At 35.1% G+C, this 19838-nt stretch overlaps 1 long non-coding RNA gene across 1 annotated transcript in view; it reads right to left on the bottom strand.

Moving 5' to 3' along the window:
• Positions 1-9555: 9555 nt before the first annotated feature.
• Positions 9556-19838, bottom strand: part of LOC112825153 (uncharacterized) — a 322912-nt gene continuing 312629 nt past the window's right edge. The window contains exon 8 of the long non-coding RNA XR_012380197.1: positions 9556-9590. This is a non-coding gene — a long non-coding RNA (uncharacterized lncRNA). The remainder of the gene's footprint in view (positions 9591-19838) is intronic.

Genomic DNA, 19838 nt, shown 5'->3' with positions numbered 1-19838 from the left:
TGTGAATTGTGCAAGAGTGTTGAATCACAGATCTGTACCTCTGAAACAAATAATGCAATATATGTTAAGAAAAAAAAAGAAGAAGAAGATAGCAGGAGGGGAAGAATAAAGGGGGGGAAATCGGAGGGGGAGATGAACCATGAGAGATGATGGACTCTGAAAAATAAACTGAGGGTTCTAGAGGGGGGGGGTGGGGGCGGGTTAGCCTGGTGATGGGTATTAAGGAGGGCACGTTCTGCATGGAGCACTGAGTGTTATGCACAAACAATGAATCATGGAACACTACATCCAAAACTAATGATGTAATGTATGGTGATTAACATAACGATATAAAAAAAGGCAAAAAAAAAAAAACTAATGATGTAATGTATGGTGATTAACATAATTAAATTAAAAAAAGAACAAACATAATATTTAACATAAAGATAGAAAAAAAAGAGTAAGTAGATACTTAGCATATATAAATGTTAGCTGGGAATGTGAAAGAAGCAAAATTCAATATTGTATATGAACATTTAAAATGTGAGGGAAAAGTGATAATATCCCATGTATCTTTGATTATAAATATATTGACTAATTTTTTACTTCTTGACCATGTTTTCTTTTTGTAATGAGTCTTCTTAAGTCCCTTTCTCATAATTTATTCATTTGTGTTATTTAGATACTGAGATGAACTCTTAACATATTTATTGAAAATACTCCTCTAATGAGTTATATCATTGGTTCATTATTATGTATTATATTTCTAATGTACAGAAAATTTTTAACTTATATTGTCAAGTCTATCAGTTTATGCTTTAAATGTTTATATATGCTTCTCTATTTTCTCCAGTATTTTATGACTTAAAATTTATATTTAGCTCTTAATTTATCTGGAACTTAGTGTATGGTAGGATGTGAGAATTTACCTTAAAGTTTCTATGAAGCAAATTTTCTCAATATCATTTATTAAAAAAGTTAATCCATACCCACTCTTTTATAATACTTCCTTTATATTATGTTTATATGTATGATATATATATTTATATACACACACCTATATATATATATACACATCATATCAAAATTAAATTCCATATCCTAAAGATTAGTTTACATTTTATGTCACTATTTATAGAATAAATAAATGAATCTGGATTGAGTAGATAGTAAGGATAAAAATTGCATTGGCAGAGTTTTCCTTTGTCTGTCCAAGTAAGGCTAAATATTTCCTTCATAGGGAAATTTTCATACTAAATTCCAATTAAAGGTAAAAAGCAATGTGTGAGAAACTCCTGCAATATTTGCTGCATGCAGATGATCTGTGTAATGCTAATAGCTTCATATACTCAATGTGATTGTGCATGAGCCTGTTACTAATAAGCCCACTCAAATAAGCTGGCTAATGTATAACACAATAAATAGAACAATTAGAAATGCCACAGTGTCAACCAAAGCATTTGTGAAATTCTAATCTTTGTTTCTAACCATCTGAGCTTGTTTCCCTGCTGTTGTTTCTAAAGCTCATTAACACTGAAAGGAACAGAGGCTTTCAAGAGTTATGCAGAAGGCCTGCTGCTGATCACTTGCCCTCATATTTTTAATGAGCCTGAGCATCTGAAATTAAATGAATTTTAAGTGCAGTGTCTTGAACTCATTTCAAAATGAGTACACAGATCTCGTTTCTAGTCCTTCAGTTATTAGAAATAAATTAATGAATGATTGAATGGATAGATCAATCAATTAAAAGGCCTTCAATTGCCTGCCTTGTACTGTCGGACTAGATGACTGCAAGTAACTGTCTGAGGCCCCTCCATTAGGCAGGAAGTACAGCCTTCCTCTGGGTACACAGCAGGACAGATGCTGGGACTAAGCCTGGAATGTTTTTGGATCACAACTGAGACCTCAGTGAGATAAACAATAAAGTTAAGGACACTTGCATCCAAATCACTTTATCCTTTTCAATTTATTTTGGGCCAATCTTTCCTGGTCAGTGTTGCTATAATAAGATGAGCCTTCCTCCTACACGATTTTTTTTATGAGGTATAAAAGCCAATCCTAATGCTTGTTTTCATTTTATGGTGAAACGTCCTTAGTGTTTTCAGTAGATTTAAGCATGTTGATAGGCATTATTGCTTGCTTGCTTGCTTGCTTAGTTTCACTTGTTTTTTTGCAAAGGTTTGTGACCAATTTGTCCAAAAGAAATGTAGCAATAAAGGACTTTACCTTGTTAAAATCTTCTTTGGCTTTTTTTGGTTTTTGTCTAATTCAACATATCATCTGATAACATAAATAGACTCTGATTAGGGAAAAACACAGAGATTCTAGAAAAATCCAGAATCTAGAAAAATCTAGAGATTCTGTTTTAGAAAATAAGCATACACTGTATAAACCGATGCTAATATCCACCTTGCTAATCAGGAATACAGAGTCTCAAAGGTCAACTTAGAGAAACACATGTCATTCAAAACTCCCTACAAAATAAACAAACTGCCATAGCATTGTGCCACATTTAATCATCAGATGATGAAGGCTATAGACCACAGAATGAGGTCTGTAATATTGCTACATTATATTCAAAGGGTCCATAGAAAGTTATGACGGAAAACTGGGACATTTGCAGATGTGTCAAATAGGAGAAAAAGATCAAAGTCTTTCAAGGTTGTGGTTGTGGACATTCCTAATCCTGTGTTCCTTCCAAGTACAATCATATCATAGCTACAATGTGAGAATATTGTGAAGCCTTGGAGTGAACTTCAAATAAGGCTCTTACATATGAATCGTGTCCACAGGCTATAATCAATCAAGTATTTCATTTTCCCAGGAGAAATGTATTTAAATTATTAATCCTGACCAACCTATGAAGGACTGGTCATTAAGACTGCTTCTACACATACTAAATTATCTCTCACCAAAGAATATTCCAAATTTAAATACCTCACATCTGAATATCTGTTATCTTTTGCATGTTCTGATTTGTCATCAAGGCTTTCTACTTTCAACTTTTTCTGAATATGATTGATTGTTTCAGGGAGGTGCTAATCATCAGGGTAACAAAAACAGAGAATGTAAGAATCATTCACAGAGTCCTTTTGCACTTCACTACATCAGAACTCCAAGTGAGAAGAAAGAAATAGGAAATCAGACCTTTCAAGGGAATCTTTTTAATTAACCTCATCAGTGCTGCTGTGGTTCAGAAAATGTGGAAGATACACAGTTCCTTTAACATGTTTTCTGTATTAAATATTTAAAACAATGATGAAGAGACTTCCAGGACCAGCTATGACAAGCAAAGAGGTTAAAAGTTACCACACTCATCCTTAACAAGAGAAAGCTGGGCAAACTGAAAATCAATTACTTATTTTGGATGCATCAGAGAACTGACAGCACAATATAAACTAAAACCCCATCATCTAAAGAGATGTATACACCTAGAGACACAGGCTGAATCTGCTTAATTCAAGCAGAATCTTCTGGAGCCATAGGTCAGTAATTCTGATGACTTGCTAGAGGTTTAATAGTCCTAACGTATCAACTAATACACAGGGTTAGCTGTCATAAAATTCACTAATAACTCAAGTTCGCACATAAGGATCCCCTGGTCCTTCACTGATAGTCCTTACAGAGAGGTGCTTGGACTACAAAGCTAGACTTGCTGGTGGAAGGAACACAGCTCCATTCCACTTTACATGATAATGGGCTAGCTCAGGAGTGGGAAGAGAACATCCAGTTTTCTATGTAACAAGAGAAAAATAACTTTTACTGCAGAGAAATTTGACAAACACTACTTCAACTGGGTGATCAAAGATAACACTAATAGTAAAAAGTCATCATGATAGTATGTACCCTTGAAATGATGTGATGATAACAGTGCTTTACCTCTGTGGTTTTCCTCCTAAAAACCCATACCCCAATCTAATCAGAAAAAGTTGATTAAGAAAGTTTCTGTGAAATATCTGGCTAGTAATCCTCAGAACTGTCAAGGTCTTCAAAAATAAATCAAGCTTAAGAAACTGTCACAGCCAAAAGGGCCTAAGGAGACATAATTACATATTATGTGGTATCCTGCCTGAGATCCTGGAACAAAAAGAGGACATGAAGTAAAAGGTAAGGAAATGTGAATAAATGTGGACTTTAGTGAATAATAATGTACAATTTGGTGACAGATGGTAACTACACTTATTGTGGGAGCATAGCATAGAATAGAATTGTCAAATCACTATGTTGTACATCTAAAACTAGTATAACAATGTATGCCAACTATACTTCAATAAAAAACACTCAAATATCTTTAAAATAGAAAAACACATATGAATGTACAACAAAAAATAATGAATTTCTAAAAAATAATAAGGTACAATCCTGGTTCATTAATTTTGGCAAATATACCATACTAATTTAAGATGTTATTAATAGAGGAAACTGGGTATGAGGTATATGAGAATTCTCTATACCATTTCACAAGTTGTCTATAAATCTATAACTATTTTAAAATTTGTAAAGTATTAATATATTTTAGATCTAAGATTAACCCCTTACTCAATTTATGGTTTGCAAATATTTTCTCCCATTCAGTACATTGCCTTTTCATTTGGTTGAGTGGTTTTTCTTACTGTGTAGAAGCTTCTCAGTTTGATGTAGTCCCACTTGCTGATTTTTGCCTTTGTTGCTTGTGCTCTTGGTGTCATATCCAAAAAATCATTGCCAAGACCAATATCAAGGAGCTTCTTCCCTATGTTCTCTTTTAGGAGTTCTACAGTATAAGGTCTTATATTTAAGTCATATAAAGATTTCATACAACTCAATAATAAAAAATAAATAATCTGATTATAAAATGAACAGAGGAAATGAATAGATTTTTCAAGAAGATATCCAAATGGCCAACAGATACATGAAAAGATGCTCAACATCACTAATCATCAGGGAAATGCAGATCAAAACTACAATGATGTTATGCACAAACAATGAATCATGGAACACTACATCAAAAACTAATGATGTAATGTATGGTGATTAACATAACAATAAAAATAGAGTTTTAGGAAAAAAAAAAACCACAATGAGATACCACTTTCACACCTGTTAGAATGGCTATGATCCAGAAGACAAAAGATAACAAATGTTGGCAAGAATGTGGAAAAAGGAAACCCTCATGCTCTACTGGTGGGAATGTAAATTGGTGCAGCCACTAAGGAAAATAGTATGGAGGTTTCTCAAAAAACTTTAAATGGAACTACTGAAGGCTTTCATGCAGATGGTTTGGAGGCAACAAAGGCCTAAGCACCAAGCCTCAGCAGGTTCCCATTTTTAAATGTGTTTCTCAACTATCTCAGTTTCTAACTTCAGTCTAGAGCAGCAACTACTTCATTGGTAATTATTTTGAGTAGAAGCACCTGAGTCTTGTCCCATGCATGGATATTGGCCATCCCTCTCAGAGAGAAATATCAGCACAAACAATTCAGATTACTAAAATGAGAAAATCCAAAACAAAGCACATGGACAAATCTCCCAGGTGTACAAAGTGGGAGGACATTGGATGGATGAGAAACATCACGAACAACAATTCAAAACCTACATGAAATGACATGCTTGGAGGTTGAAAAGTCAAAGATCAAGGTGCCTGCAGACTGGTATGTCTGGTGAAGGCCACTTCCTGGTTCACAGATGGTCTTTTCACTGCGTTCTCCTCACTTAGATATTTCTTGGGTCTCTTCCATTTCTTCTCATGGGTTATAGACATGGTGATGAGCATGATCAGTGGGAAAACTCAACTATTTTTCTCTGAATTTGAAGAAGTCATCTATTGTGTTCTCTGTTATCTCCCCTAAATACTGTCCATGAATGAATAAAACCCTCTACCCCTCAGAAATTGAGAACAGGAATATTATTATCTTTATGACTAATCCCTCCTTTAATTCTAAATAGAGGCATCAAAAAGTTTATTACCATCAATGGTTTGGACTATAATCTATGCACAGTTTAAATCATTCCATATGAGGCAGAAGTACAATAATCACCTACTGATACTAAGAATGATCTTAGAAAGCAATCAGATTTAAAAATGAGACTTAGGGGCGCCTGGGTGGCTTAGTCATTAAACGTCTGTCTTCGGCTCAGGTCGTGATCCCAGGGTCCTGGGATCGAGCCCCACATCGGGTTCCCTGCTTGGCAGGAAGCCTGCTTCTCCCTCTTGTGTTTCCTCCTCTCTGTGTCTCTCTCTGTCAAATAAATAAAATCTTTAAAAAAAAATTTTTTTTTAATAAAAATGAAACTTCATGGAAAAGAAAAAAAAAAGAACTACAATTGATCTAGCAATCCTACTTCTGGGTATATATCCAAAGGAAATGAAAACTGAATTATCAAAAAAATATCTGCACTCCTATGTTCACTGCAGCATTATTTGCAATAACCAAGATATGGAAACAACCTAACCATCAACAAATGAATGGATCAAGAAGATGTGTGATATTGTGATATATATATATATATATATGTATGTATGTATCTCACATATATATATGTATATAAATACACACATATAGGTAATGAAAAAGAAGGAAATCCTACCATTTGCAGTAACAAAGATGGATCTTGAGGGCATTATGCTCAGTGAAATAAGTCAAAGAGAGAAAGACAAATACTGTATGAAATCACTTACATGAGGAATCTAAAAAATCTGAACTTGTAGAAACTGAGATTAGAATGGTGGTTACCAGGCGCTGGGGGAATAGGGAACTGAGAAGATATTGGTCCAAGACTGTAAACTTGCAAGTAGAAGATGAATAAGTTCTAGAGATCTAAGGCATAACACAGTGATTATAATCAAAATACTATATTATTTACTTCAAAGTTGCTAATAGATCTTAAATGATCTAACCAAAAAAAATAAATATTTATGTGACATTATAGAGGTGTTAGCTAACGCTATGGTAGTAATCACACTGCAATCAACACATCACACACTTAAACTTAAACAATTATATGTCAGTAAAAAGGTATTAATAAAATGCAGAGAATATTGAAACTTTCCATGTAGCTTACATAGGTTTTTTTCCCTCTCAATTTTCATAATGAGTGTTCAGGATTCAAATTCTAACCCAAATTTAATATTATTAGAAAGTATTTTAACTTCATTTTTCCAAAGTTTAATTTTGACTATGAAAACACAAACCCTTTCAGTATGTATGTAATGTGTGTGTGTGTGTGTGTGTGTGTGTATAAATAAAATTGTCTTTGCACTTTTCTGTTAATTTGGATGTTCCCACATTTCCATTAGGTAAGTCATTTCTGGAAGCCAATAGATCTCTTTCAGTAATATCTCTTAAAGTGAGAATCACGCAAATGCATTTGCCCCCATCACAAACTCACAACAGTTCTTCTTTTAATTCACAGACTCTTGATGAATTTCTTTTTGTAATCAGCATTATTTCAGTAGGAAATAGTATAGTATTCTGATCCTATTTCTTTAAGTAAAACTGAAAAGAGAATTGGAATGTTGAGACTTGAATTTTAATAGATTTATCATTTTGACATTATTTAATGTAGATTCCAGAACTCCAAGCAAACCTTTACATTAAGAGATTCTCTGTGAATAGAAAAACGTATTACATCAATTTCAGAGTTTTCAAATTGAACTTAATGTGTAAAGCTTTTACACCTTCCTATCATTGCTGCAACACCATCAATATATAAACCTCTGTTATGTTTCAATATGATTTTATTTTTTACAAAGGGTTCACCTCCCATGTGAATATGCTATCTCTGAAGTTTGTTTTGTTCTTTCTTTCAAATCACTTAATGTTTCTCAGCATTTCTCTTCGGAGAGTCTAAATGAGAGGTAGGAAGAGTTAACTTTTTCTAGGCTGATCTCCTACAGACTGGTTTTTCTGAGAGGGTGGTGGCTTCCACTGAGGGACCAATTGGAAATGCAAACCACTCCACAGAAAAGAGAAACAAGTACTAAGGTATTCAGTTCTGTGAGAACGCTAAGTCAGTAGTGGAGCAGGGTTGGAAGTCAATGATTTCTTCTGTCACAGATCTACAAGTTCAAGGCATGGACCCAAGTCCCTGATCATGGCAGAGAGGCTTGTGCTCTCCTAACCAAAAATACTGTGGCAAATCAGTGCTGACGGCTAAAGTTCTAACACATCATCGAATTGTGACTACAATACTCAGCCCACGGTCTAGGTCTAGCACTTAGAGTCTGATATCTAGCTGTCTTATATTCCCGTGTGCTTCTGAGTGCCCTTTCAGGGAGAACTGCAAACCTACTAATCCTCTTGTATCAGAAGTTTCTCTCTATAAACATCATCCAAGTCTGATTTGTGTGTTATTGGGCCATTTATCCTAATTTGTTTGAGAATTTGGTGCAGAAAGCTAGACATCTTGCCCCCAAACTCACCATAGCCTCCAAAGAGTGAACCAAGGGATTCGAGATCAAGAACATATGCAAGGTAGGTTAAGACAGTATTGTTCCAGGGATGGTGGAGTCCACCAATGATAAGGATTTGAACTACAGGTTACTAACTTGTTACTTATCTCTTGTACGACTGGAGCACAAACCAGGGACAAAAGATAACAATCTTTTGTTATTATTAATGATCTTGAAGGGATTTTTCAAGAAGTGAGGAAGCTCCTTGAAGGGGAGAGGGAGATTAGAGCTACAATTTGCTAACCCATATGGGAGAAATGATGTTCTTTTGATTTCATTCTTGATTTTCTTCCCAAACCAAGTACATTAGTCCAAGACAGGATACTACTGCTAGGGTGCTACATGTTCTGATAAAGTAGAAATGAAAATAAAAAAGGCCTAAAATACACAGCCTGCATGACTATCCCTCCCATTAGAAAAATAGGCACTATCCAAAGGTACCAAGTAAACCTAACAGGGTCCAAATATACTTTTTTAAGGAGTCTCCCTGTTGTAAGGGTGTAACATAACTTGTAGATAAAGAAGCCAAGTATGATGAGATTGATGATGTTCCCAACCCTAATATACACAAAATAAAACAATAAAATACTGGGAGGTGAGAATGGGGGCTTCCTTCAACTGACAAGAGAACTGGTGGAATTGCACTATCTACTTAACACCTAAGATATGGGATATCTAAAAACAGGAACTCAGAACTTCCCAAAAATGGAGACAAAACTGTAGCCTCTCCCTATGAAATTAAGCTTATAAAGTGATTGGTCCAACCAAGTGGCCCCTGAAGAGTCGCTAGTCAGGGGCCTCTGATTTGCAGGAGCATTGCCTATCCAACTGTGGATACATCCATATAGTTCAAGCACTGGAGATATTGGTCAGTTTACCACTGACCTATCCAGATATCATCTAAACAAACAACAAAATGCTCTTCAATGACGGGGAAACATAAGAGTCTAGCTCTGGCATGGGATCTAGTATCATGCTCCATTTTAGTCACAGAGTGCAGCACACAGGAGAAACTTACTCCAAAATCCTAGGAGTCTGTATTATGTTCTCTTTGGGAAGAAGGAGAGGCTCCATGCAGCATCCATTTCTATCCTTGAAGTGCAATTGGATCTACTCAGTCAAAGCTCTGAAGCCTCAACCTGTTGCAGATCCTTCTCTTGTTCTGGGCCCCTTTCAAAATCTGCAATTTACACAGTAAATGAATTGAAAGAGCATCTCCAAATATGAAGTATGTTCACTTTAATATCCAAAGAAACCCACCAATTGTGACTCTTTCTTTTTATGGAGAAGTACAAGGTAGAACAACCTCTTTCATTTAAGGAACTATCCTGACATTTTTGAGACCATTCAATGATTAGAGACTACCAGTGTGGCTGCCCCTGAAGTTTTATTTCCCATCTTCTGGCTTAGATGTTTCTTACTGAGATGCCTAGGTACTTGCTCATTTCCTGGTCACCAAATCCCATTAGCATAATGTCATATATATAATGTACCACAGTGAGGATCTATAGGATGATTAAGGTCCCTTTATGATTATATTATGAACAAAATCAGGAGTTTTGGCTACTTGGGGACAAAATAATAAATGTGTACTATTGATCGTAGGCAAAGGCAAATTGCTCCTGATTATTCTTACTAGTTGGAATGAAACAGCAAGTTTTTCGTAAGATAATATTTGTGTAAATCTGCCTTGGGCTGTATTGATTTGATATAATAAATATCATAAGAAACTACAATTGTGATTGGAGTTACCACTGGGTCAATAAAATACAGACATTCTACAGGACTTATGTGGCTTTTTAACAGTCAAACAGACCTAAATATGAATGTTTTAAAAATGACCACCTCTGCATCTTTCAAGTATTAAGCCCATTATTCCTACTGAAATTAGGGAACTCAATCCATGGTAGTATCTTCCACCATATTTTTATTTACCCTCTGCAGTGAGTAACCAGGGCAAAATTTTTCAAGAATTATGGTACTCCATTCACCAATGTATTTCTTAATTCCTCATGTCTGCCAGACCTTCCTAGATATGTAGTTAGGGAATGACTATACTAGTTGTATACAAATATGTGTACTCCAATATTTCTATTTCACTAATCCCTGAGACTTGGTCCTCTAAAATATATAAAGGAAGCCCTTTCGTCTCACCGCACTCAATTATGGGCAACAATTGTGTCCAAGCTTCAGCTTACCAACCCAATACACATAATCCCACTCCCAATTGCTAGATCCAATAAATCCGAAGTTCCAGGGAATATACTCACTGATAAATTCAACCTGATACAGCTTCATGTTTTATACTCTTTAGTTTTTGTCTAAGACTATTAAAATCTATCTCCATATGTTTTCCCAAGTTACAATACTGTTGGCAGGAATCTATAACTCCTTTGGTATGTAGGCTACCTTTCCACAAGTAGGCTTTACAATTATTCCTGTGAGATACAATGGTATTAAATACTTGCCATTGGCCCAGCAAGGAATGAAATACCAAAAACAAATAAGAAACAAATAACTTTTTGTTAAATCTAATTAATATTTGACTATAAAATTACATTAAATGAAAGGACTAATATTTTAGAAATAAAAAAGAAAAAATGAAAAGGCTTAATGAAAAATTAAAGTATACCTAAATTCTCATTTTCTTGGGAGGAATGGTGATATTGTAGGCAAAATATAGAATTTAAGAGAAAATATTATTTTTAAATCTGAGTGTTAAAAGAATGTTAAGTATAACTATGAAAAAAATTCAATCTGTAACATCTAAACCAGCAGACGAAACAAAGAGTTTAAATAAGGAAAAGATCACCAGATTCACTTAACAGAATACTGGAAAGATGAAAACAACTTAAGAAAGAGCATGGTAAACAAGGAAAAAAAAAAACATGGTGGATAGAAGTCCATGTAGTCATCCCTTGGAGGTATCGTTAGTTCAGTTCCAAACCACCACAATAAAGCAAATATTGCAATAAAGTCAAATGATTTTTTGATTTCTCAGAGCACATAAAAGTTATGTTTACACTATACTGTAGTCTGTTAAGTATGCAATAGTATTTTGTCAAAAAAGCAAAAAAAAATTATTGCTAAAAATGCTAACCATCATTTGAGCTTTTAAGTCATAATCACTGATGACATATAACCATAACAAATAAAATAATAAAGGTATTTGGAATATTGTAAGAATTACAAAATGTGGCACACCATGAAGTGACAGATTTGCAAGACACAGGGTTGCCACAAACCTTCAATCTGCAAAAAACATAATATCTGCAAAGCACAATAAAGCAAACACAATCAAATGAGGTAGGACTGTAATAAAGATAAATGTAAATGAACTAATACTAATTATGAAAGAAAAAAGATCATTAGAGTGGAAAATTAATTTAAATTATATCAGCTAGGAGGGAAGGCTATGTGCTATTCATGTCACTGCCATTAGGGTTCAGTATAAATAAATATAAGTTGCATTGTTCAAAGTTAGGTTTGTCTAGAGAAACATTTTTGGGAGGTAAAAGAAGAGGAGGAGGAAGGGGAGAGAAGGAGGAAGGGGAGAGGAGGAGGAAGGGCAGAGGAGGAGGAAGGTGGAGAGGAGGAGGAAGGGCAGAGGAGGAGGAAGGGGAGAGGAGGAGGAAGGGAGGAAGAGGAGAACTATTAATCAAAGGCTCATTATCTCCTTCCCAATTAGTGGCAGTCAATATAATTCATAATTAAATTATTAAATTGAAATGCTGTTTAATAGCACTTGCTACATAGATTTGAGTGTTGTACTAATTTGATTACAAATCTTAGCAGATAATAATTTCCTGGATCCAGTTATAGCGTTCTTGTTTTTTTTAAACCATCCACCCATTCTTCATTTTTCATACCTCCCCAGTTGTTGAGCCTTGTGGTTGGTTGTCTGTGTGTTAAAGTTTATAAATATCTACACATTAGCCTCTTTTGCCCATTTTATGTTATGTTCCTTGGAGTCGTAAAACATACATTTTTTTTTTATTCTTTCTAGGGCACAGCTTTGTTAATAATGGATGCCTTTTTGCTGCTTCTAGAGGTGAGTAATAACAGCAACACTAGCATTTGTGGTGGATGTCCACTAGAAAGCTTCATGCTCTGTAAGAATTGCCTTACTTTGTATGAGCAAGTACCACCATCACAATGATTTACTTACCTTGCCTCTACATGGGATTATACACTGTGGGAATAAATATGCATTTAAAATCCTAAATAATGGCAGCGAATTTGCCTAGAAATTATGCATGTGGGTTGTATAATGTTTTGGCATGCCTCAAATTCATCATAATAGGTTTGTATACCTCTTCACAATAATTTACTTAGAAAAATGCATTCAAATTTTCACATCCTTGGATAATGCAATTTGTGTCAAGAAAAGGATTACTAATTCCCTTAATGATTCATTCTATACTCAACTCCAGAGAATGCAGGAGTCTAGAAGAAGGTATCATTTTGCAATAAATGTCAAAAACATGTTTTATCTAAATAGCTCAACATACAGTACTGACAAAATTTAGTTAGAGATAATTTATACCCTTCAGTGGCCAGAGTAATCTATGGGTTTCTTCAAATTGCTTTTGTCTATAAAATAAACTCAATTTGCTTTACCACATGAAGCACAAATTTAAAGCAATATTTCATAAATCTCTGTCACTGAAGATTAAAGTAATCTTTAATTTACAAATACTGCCATCAGCCTATGAGCTTTATGTTGCTGGGGTTTGAAAATTGAGTTACACAACACAAAACAGATTTTCCACCTCACCTGCTGGTAAAGGCAAGATATCTAATAAAATAGGAAGAGATAAGCCACTATTAATTGTCCCTAAAGATACCATATGTGCACTAGTATGGTTCTAAAATCTTGTTTGCCTGAACAGGATTTTTTTTTTTATTATGTTAGGTTAATCACCATACATTACATCATTAGTTTTTGATGTAGTTGTCCATGATTCATTGTTTGCGTAACACCCAGTGCTCCATTCAGTACATGCCCTCTTTTGTTTTAATAGAGCACTAGGGATAAAGCATTTAAGATGCATCCACAGTTATCTGTCATAGTAACTCCACATGGTTTACATCTGCTTCATCAAGTCAAGGACCTACATAAGGTCTTTTAGCCCTTGTAGGAAAACACATATTACCAACAGACTCTCTGATCTAAAATGTTGGTTCAACAGTATATATCAGTCACAAGCCTCGTGTGAAATGTAATAAAATAAACTTTATACTAATATATATGTATATATATCAAATTTCCAGCAGTCTAGGGTCTAGCTACTTCAAAAACTTCTATTTCAAAAACAAATGCAAGAAAATAGTTCAAGATGGCAGCATAGGAAGATCCTGAACTCATCTCCTACCACAGACACATCAAATCCATAGCTACTTATGAAATAATTTCCTCTAAAATAGACCTAAAAAGTAGCTGAACAGCTCCTTCACAATAAATAGTAAAAGTTCCAAATCAAGAGAGGTATGAGCATTAGAGATATGGTTTCATCAAAAATCCAACCCCTGGCAGGGTAACTCTAATCAAGGGGGAATCTCACAAATCTGGAGCTTCTCCCTGAAGAGTAAGAGTAAGGGGTTGTGTCCCATATCAGGGGCCTACCTCAACCCTTAGGACCTATATCAGAGAGATGAGCCCCCAAAATGTCTAGCTTTGAAAACCAATGGGGCTCACAACCAGGAAACCCAAAAGGCCATAAGGAACTGAGATACTTCTCTTGAAGGGCTCATGTACAAATTCACTTGCCCCAAGTACCAGCACAAAAGCAGCAGCTTGACAGTACCTAGATTCTATGAGGAAATTCATTTGCTAACCTCAAAGCATCTGTGGAAGGGAAAGGGCAGGGCTTTGTTGAGATGGAGGTGCTGATGGGAATCATTTCTGCATTCTCGCCCTACTTTGATGGTGCTGGCAGGAATATGCTGGCCCTGTCTGAGCTCTACGCTGTCACACTAAAGCTGGAAGGCACACCTCGGGCCTATGCTCTTCCACTACTTGCTAAAGCCAGCAGGCATATGCATTCCAAACAGGAGATGCTCCTGGCTTTGGTGGACAGAAGGGCTTGAGTTCCTGGGTCCCACAGGACTGTAACAATTAGAAAGACAGTTATTGGAACACAACCACCAACAGGGCAATGCACAAATAGCAGAATGAAACACATCCCCAGTTTTTCAGTGAAAAAGAAAGGCCCTTTTACTTTTCCTAGATCTTCAGCCTGAGGGTCAGACTTCTCATCTGCCACACATCTACAGAGGAACTCTCATGGAATATAGGCAGAGAGACACCATCCTTGTACTTAGTCCCACTGTAGACTGTAGCTCACTAGTACCTCCCAGAAAGGAGCTTATACTCTCTTCTGAAGCTCTAATTATTGATATGTCTCCCAGTGGATACCTCCAGATCATCTGGTCTAGAAGCCAGCAGGGTTATGATGTGGTCCCACAGGAACATATATATTTGCATACTTTAAAAGCTGTTGCTTGAGGGTTTGCCTTCCAATTAGCCTAAAACTAGGAACCGACTGAGATCCTCCTTTTGCAACACTGACATATCTCAGCACACCATCAACAACTGGGACCTATCCAGAATAAATAGGGATGCTTAGACAATCACAAAGGTTTGAGAGACAACCAAGAACTAGATAAAGTTTGAAAGATAAGGCTCATCTCCTACACAAGGCCACTCCTTCAAGACTAGGAGAGAAAGCTATTTTGACCAATATACAGAAACACACAGAGTCAAGCAAAATGAAAAAGCAGAGGAATACATCCCAAACAAAAGAACAAGACAAAACCTCAGAAAAAAACTTTAAAGGAACAGAGGTAAGTAATTTACCTGATAAAGAGTTCAAAGTAATTGTTATAAAGATGTTTACTGAACTTGGGAGAAGAATGGATGAACACAGTGGGAACTTCAATAAAGAGCTGAAAAATCTAAGAAAGTACCAAAGAGAAGTCACAGACCTAAAGAATACAATAACTGAACTGAAGAAAACGAAAAACCAAAAACACAAAAAGGGTTCAACAGCAGACTAGAAAAAGTGGAAGAAAGGATCAGTGACCTAGAATACAGGTCAGTGGACCTTACCCAAACAGAGTTGCAAAAAGAAAAAAAGAATTGAAATTGTAAAGATAGTTTAAGGGGCTTATGGGACAACAAGAAGCAGAATAATACTTGCATTATAGGGGTCATTCAAGGAGAACAGAGAGAAAAGGAAAAAAGAAACTTATTTGAAAAAATACTGGCTGAAAACTTCTCTAACTTGGGGAAGGAAACAGACATCCAGATCCAAGAATCTCAGGGAGTTCCAAATAAAATGAACCTAAGAATGACCCACCCCAAGACACATTAGAATTAAAATATCAAAAGTTAAAAACAAAGAGAGAATTTTAAAAGTAACAAGAGAAAAACAATGTGTTACATATAAGAAAACACCATAAGCCAACAAGAAGATTTTTTAGAAGAAACTTTGCAGGCCAGAAGGGAGTGGAATGATATATTCAAAGTGCTGAAAGAAAAGAAAAGAAAAAAAAAAAAAAAAACTTCCAACCAAGAATACTATACCTAGCAAGTTATCATTCAGAATTAAAAGAGAAATAAAGAGTTCTCCAGACAAGCAAAGGCTAAAGCAGCTCATCACCTCTAAACTGGCCTTACAAGAAATGTTAAAGGACCTTCTTTAGGCTAAAAAGAAAAGGAAACAAAAAAACATGAAAGTGTAGATCTCACTGGTCAAGGTAAAATAAAGTAAAGGTAGGAGATAATCACTCATAAGGCTAGAATAAAAGTTAAAAGTAACAATAACTAACTACAATACTCAGTTAAAGAACAACCAAAATTTTTAAAAATGTAAAATGTGACATCAAAAACATAAAACAGAGCAGGGAGTAAAAATGCTGAGTTTAGAATGTGTTCAAACTTAAGTTGCTATCAACTTAAAAAAGACTGTTTGGCGGCACCTGGGTGGCTCAGTCGTTAAGAGTCTGCCTTCAGCTCAGGTCATGGTCCCAGGGTCCTGGGATCGAGCCCCACATTGGGTTCCCTGCTCTGCAGGAAGCCTGCTTCTCCCTCTCCCACTCCCCTTGCTTGTGTTCCTTCTCTCGCTGTGTCTCTCTCTGTCAAATAAATAAATAAAAATTTTTTTAAAAGACTGTTTTATTCATATATATATATATATATATATATATATATATATATGTGAGCCTCATTGCAACCACAAGGCAAAAACCTCTAATAAATAAACAAAAGATAATAGGAAAGGAATCTAAGCAGAACACTAAAGAAAGTCATCATACCACAAAGGGAGAGAGCAGGAAAAGAAGGAACACAGAACTGCAAAACGGAAAACAATGAACAAATGGCAACAAGTACATACCTATCAACAATTACTTTAACTGTAAATGAACTGAATTCTCTAACCAAAAAATACAGAATGGCTTAATGGATTCAACAAACAAACAAATATAAAAACAAGATTCATCAATATACTGCCCAGAAGACACTCATTTCAGACATAAGGACACATAGAGATTAAAAAATGAAGGAATAGAAAAAGATATTCCATGCAAATGGAAACCAAAGGAATGCTGGGGTGGCTAAACTTACATCATACAAAATAGACTCTGAAACAAAGACCGTGATAAAAAAAAAAAAAAAAAAAAAAAAGTATTACATAATGATAAGGGGATCAATCCAACCAAAGCTTGTATTTGTAAATATTTATGCATCCAAAAGAGGAGCACCTAAAATATAAAGCAAATATTAAGAGACAAAAACAGAGAAATTGAGAACGATATAGTAATAGTAAGGGACTTTAATATACCACTTACATCAAAGGATAGAACATCCACACAGGAAATCAATAAGGAAATATCAAACTTAAATGACACATAAGACCAGATGAACTTAATAGGTATATACAAAGCATTTCATCCAAAAGCAGCAGAATATACATTTCTCTCAAGTGCACATGGAATATTCTTCAGGATAGATCATATATTAGGCCACTAAATAAGTTTCAATAAATTTAAGAAAAATGAAATCAAGCATCTTTTCTGACCGCAGTAGTAAGACTATAGAAATCAATTACAAGAAATACAGGAAAAATCAAAAATATGTGGAGATTAAGTTCTATGCTACTGAACAACCAGTGCGGTCAATGAAAAATTAAAGGGGAGATCAAAAAATACTCTGAGACAAATGAAAATGGAAATACATCTTATCAAAATCTATGAGAGGTAGCAAAAGCAGTGCTAAGACAGCAGTGCATAGCAATACAGGCCCATCTCAAGGGACAAGAAACATCTCAATAAGCATTCTAAAGGACAATTGAAAGAACAAATGAAGTCCAAAATTTGTAGAAGGAAAAGAATAATAAAGATTAGAGCAGAAATAAATGAACTTGAGGCTAAAAAGACAATAGAAAAATCAAGGAAACTAAGAACTGGTCCTTTGAAAATTTAAACAAAATTGACAAACTTTTAGCTATACTCACCACAAAAAAAAGAAGGAGAATTTTAATAAATAAAATCAGAAATGGAAAACAAGTTACAACTAATACCACAGAAATACAAAGGATTAGAGGCCCCTAAGTGGTGAAATCACTGGAGAGTGACTCTTGATTTTGGTTCAAGTCATGATCTCAGGGTGGTAGGATCGAGCCCTATGTCGGACTCCACATTCAGTGCAGAGTCTGCTTGGGACTCTATCTCTCTCTCCCTCTTCCCCTCCCCTCCATGCATGCTTAATCTCTCTAAAATAAATAAATAAATAAAATCTTTAAAAGAAAAGAAATACAAAGGATTATAAGACTGTATTATGAACAGTTAGACCAACAAATTGGACAATGTAGAAGAAATGGATAAATTCCTAAAACATAAAATCTTCCAAGACTGACTGATGAAGAAGTAGAAAATCTGAATAAACTGATTCCTATTAAGGAGACTGAATCAGTAACCAAAGTCTCCCAACAAAAAAACGAAACTGCCAGACGAGACAGTTTTACTGGTGATTTCTACCAAGCATTTAAAGATGAATTAATACTTACCTTTCTCCAACTCTCCCAGAAAATGAGAGGAGAGAATAGTTCTAAACTCATTTGATGAGGTCAACATTACCCTAATACAAAAACCGGACAATGATACCACAAAAGAAAAAAAAAAATTACAGGCCAATATCCCTGATGAACATAGATGAAAAAATCCCCAACAAAATATTAGAAAACCAATTTAACCATAAATTAAAAGTAACATACAATGATAGTAAATTGTATCACTATAGTGATTAAAAGATGAATTACTTCCATTAATCTGTCTATATGATTTACCACATTAACAAATGAAGGATAGGGGTGCCTGGGAGGCTCAATCGTTAAGCATCTGCCTACAACTCAGGTCACAGTCCCAGGGTCCTGGGATATAGCCCCGCATCGGGCTCCCTCCCTCGCCCACTCCCCCTGCTTATGTTCCCTCTCTCACTGTATCTCTCTCTGTCAAATAAATAAATAAAATCTTAAAAAATAAAAAAAGAAATGAAGGATAAAAATCATATGATAACCTCAATAAATGCAGAAAAAAGCATTTGACAAATTTAACATCATTTATGATTTAAAAATCTCAACAAAGTGGGTAAATGTACCTCAACATAATAAAGGCAATATATGACAAGCCTACAGCTAACATCACACTCAAAGGTGAAAAGCTGAAACATTTTACTCTAAGAAAAGGAAAAAGACAAGGATACCCACTCTTGACACTTTTATTCAACAAAGTACTGTAAGTCTTAGCCAGAGCAATGAGGCAAGAAAAATAAATAGAAGGCATCCAAATTTGAAAAGAAGAAATAAACTGTCACTATTTGTGAACAACATGATTTTATATGTAAAAAAGCCAAAAGACTGTGCCAAAAACCCGTTAGAATGAAAAAACAAATTAGGTAAAACTGCAGAGTATTAGATCAACATGCAAAAATCTGTTGCATTTCTATACACTAACAACAAACTACCATAATGAGAAATTAAGAAAACAATTCTGTTTACAAATGCATCAAAAAGAATAAAATATCTAGGAATAATTTTAACTAAAAAGTTGAAAGACCAATTCCCTAAAAACTGTAAGATACTGATGAAAGAAATTAAAGAAGACACAAATAAATGGAAAGATATTCTTTGCTCCTTGCCAATTATATAAGGCAATTAATAACAAAAGCAAAGAAACACATTGACAAAAATACAATAATACTGGGGGACTTTAACACCCCCCTGACTGAAATGGACAGATCATCGAAGCAAAAGATCAACGAGGAAATAAAGACTTTAAATGACACACTGGACCAAAGGGACTTCACAGACATATTCAGAACATTCCATCCCAAAGCAACGGAATACACATTCTTCTCTAGTGCCCA

This window comes from Callorhinus ursinus, unplaced genomic scaffold, assembly GCF_003265705.2.
Source record: "Callorhinus ursinus isolate GAN/ISIS: 27379988/994484 unplaced genomic scaffold, GSC_fseal_2.0 scaffold12, whole genome shotgun sequence".
Taxonomy (NCBI): Eukaryota; Metazoa; Chordata; class Mammalia; order Carnivora; family Otariidae; genus Callorhinus; species Callorhinus ursinus.
This window is presented reverse-complemented; position numbering and strand designations above follow the sequence as displayed.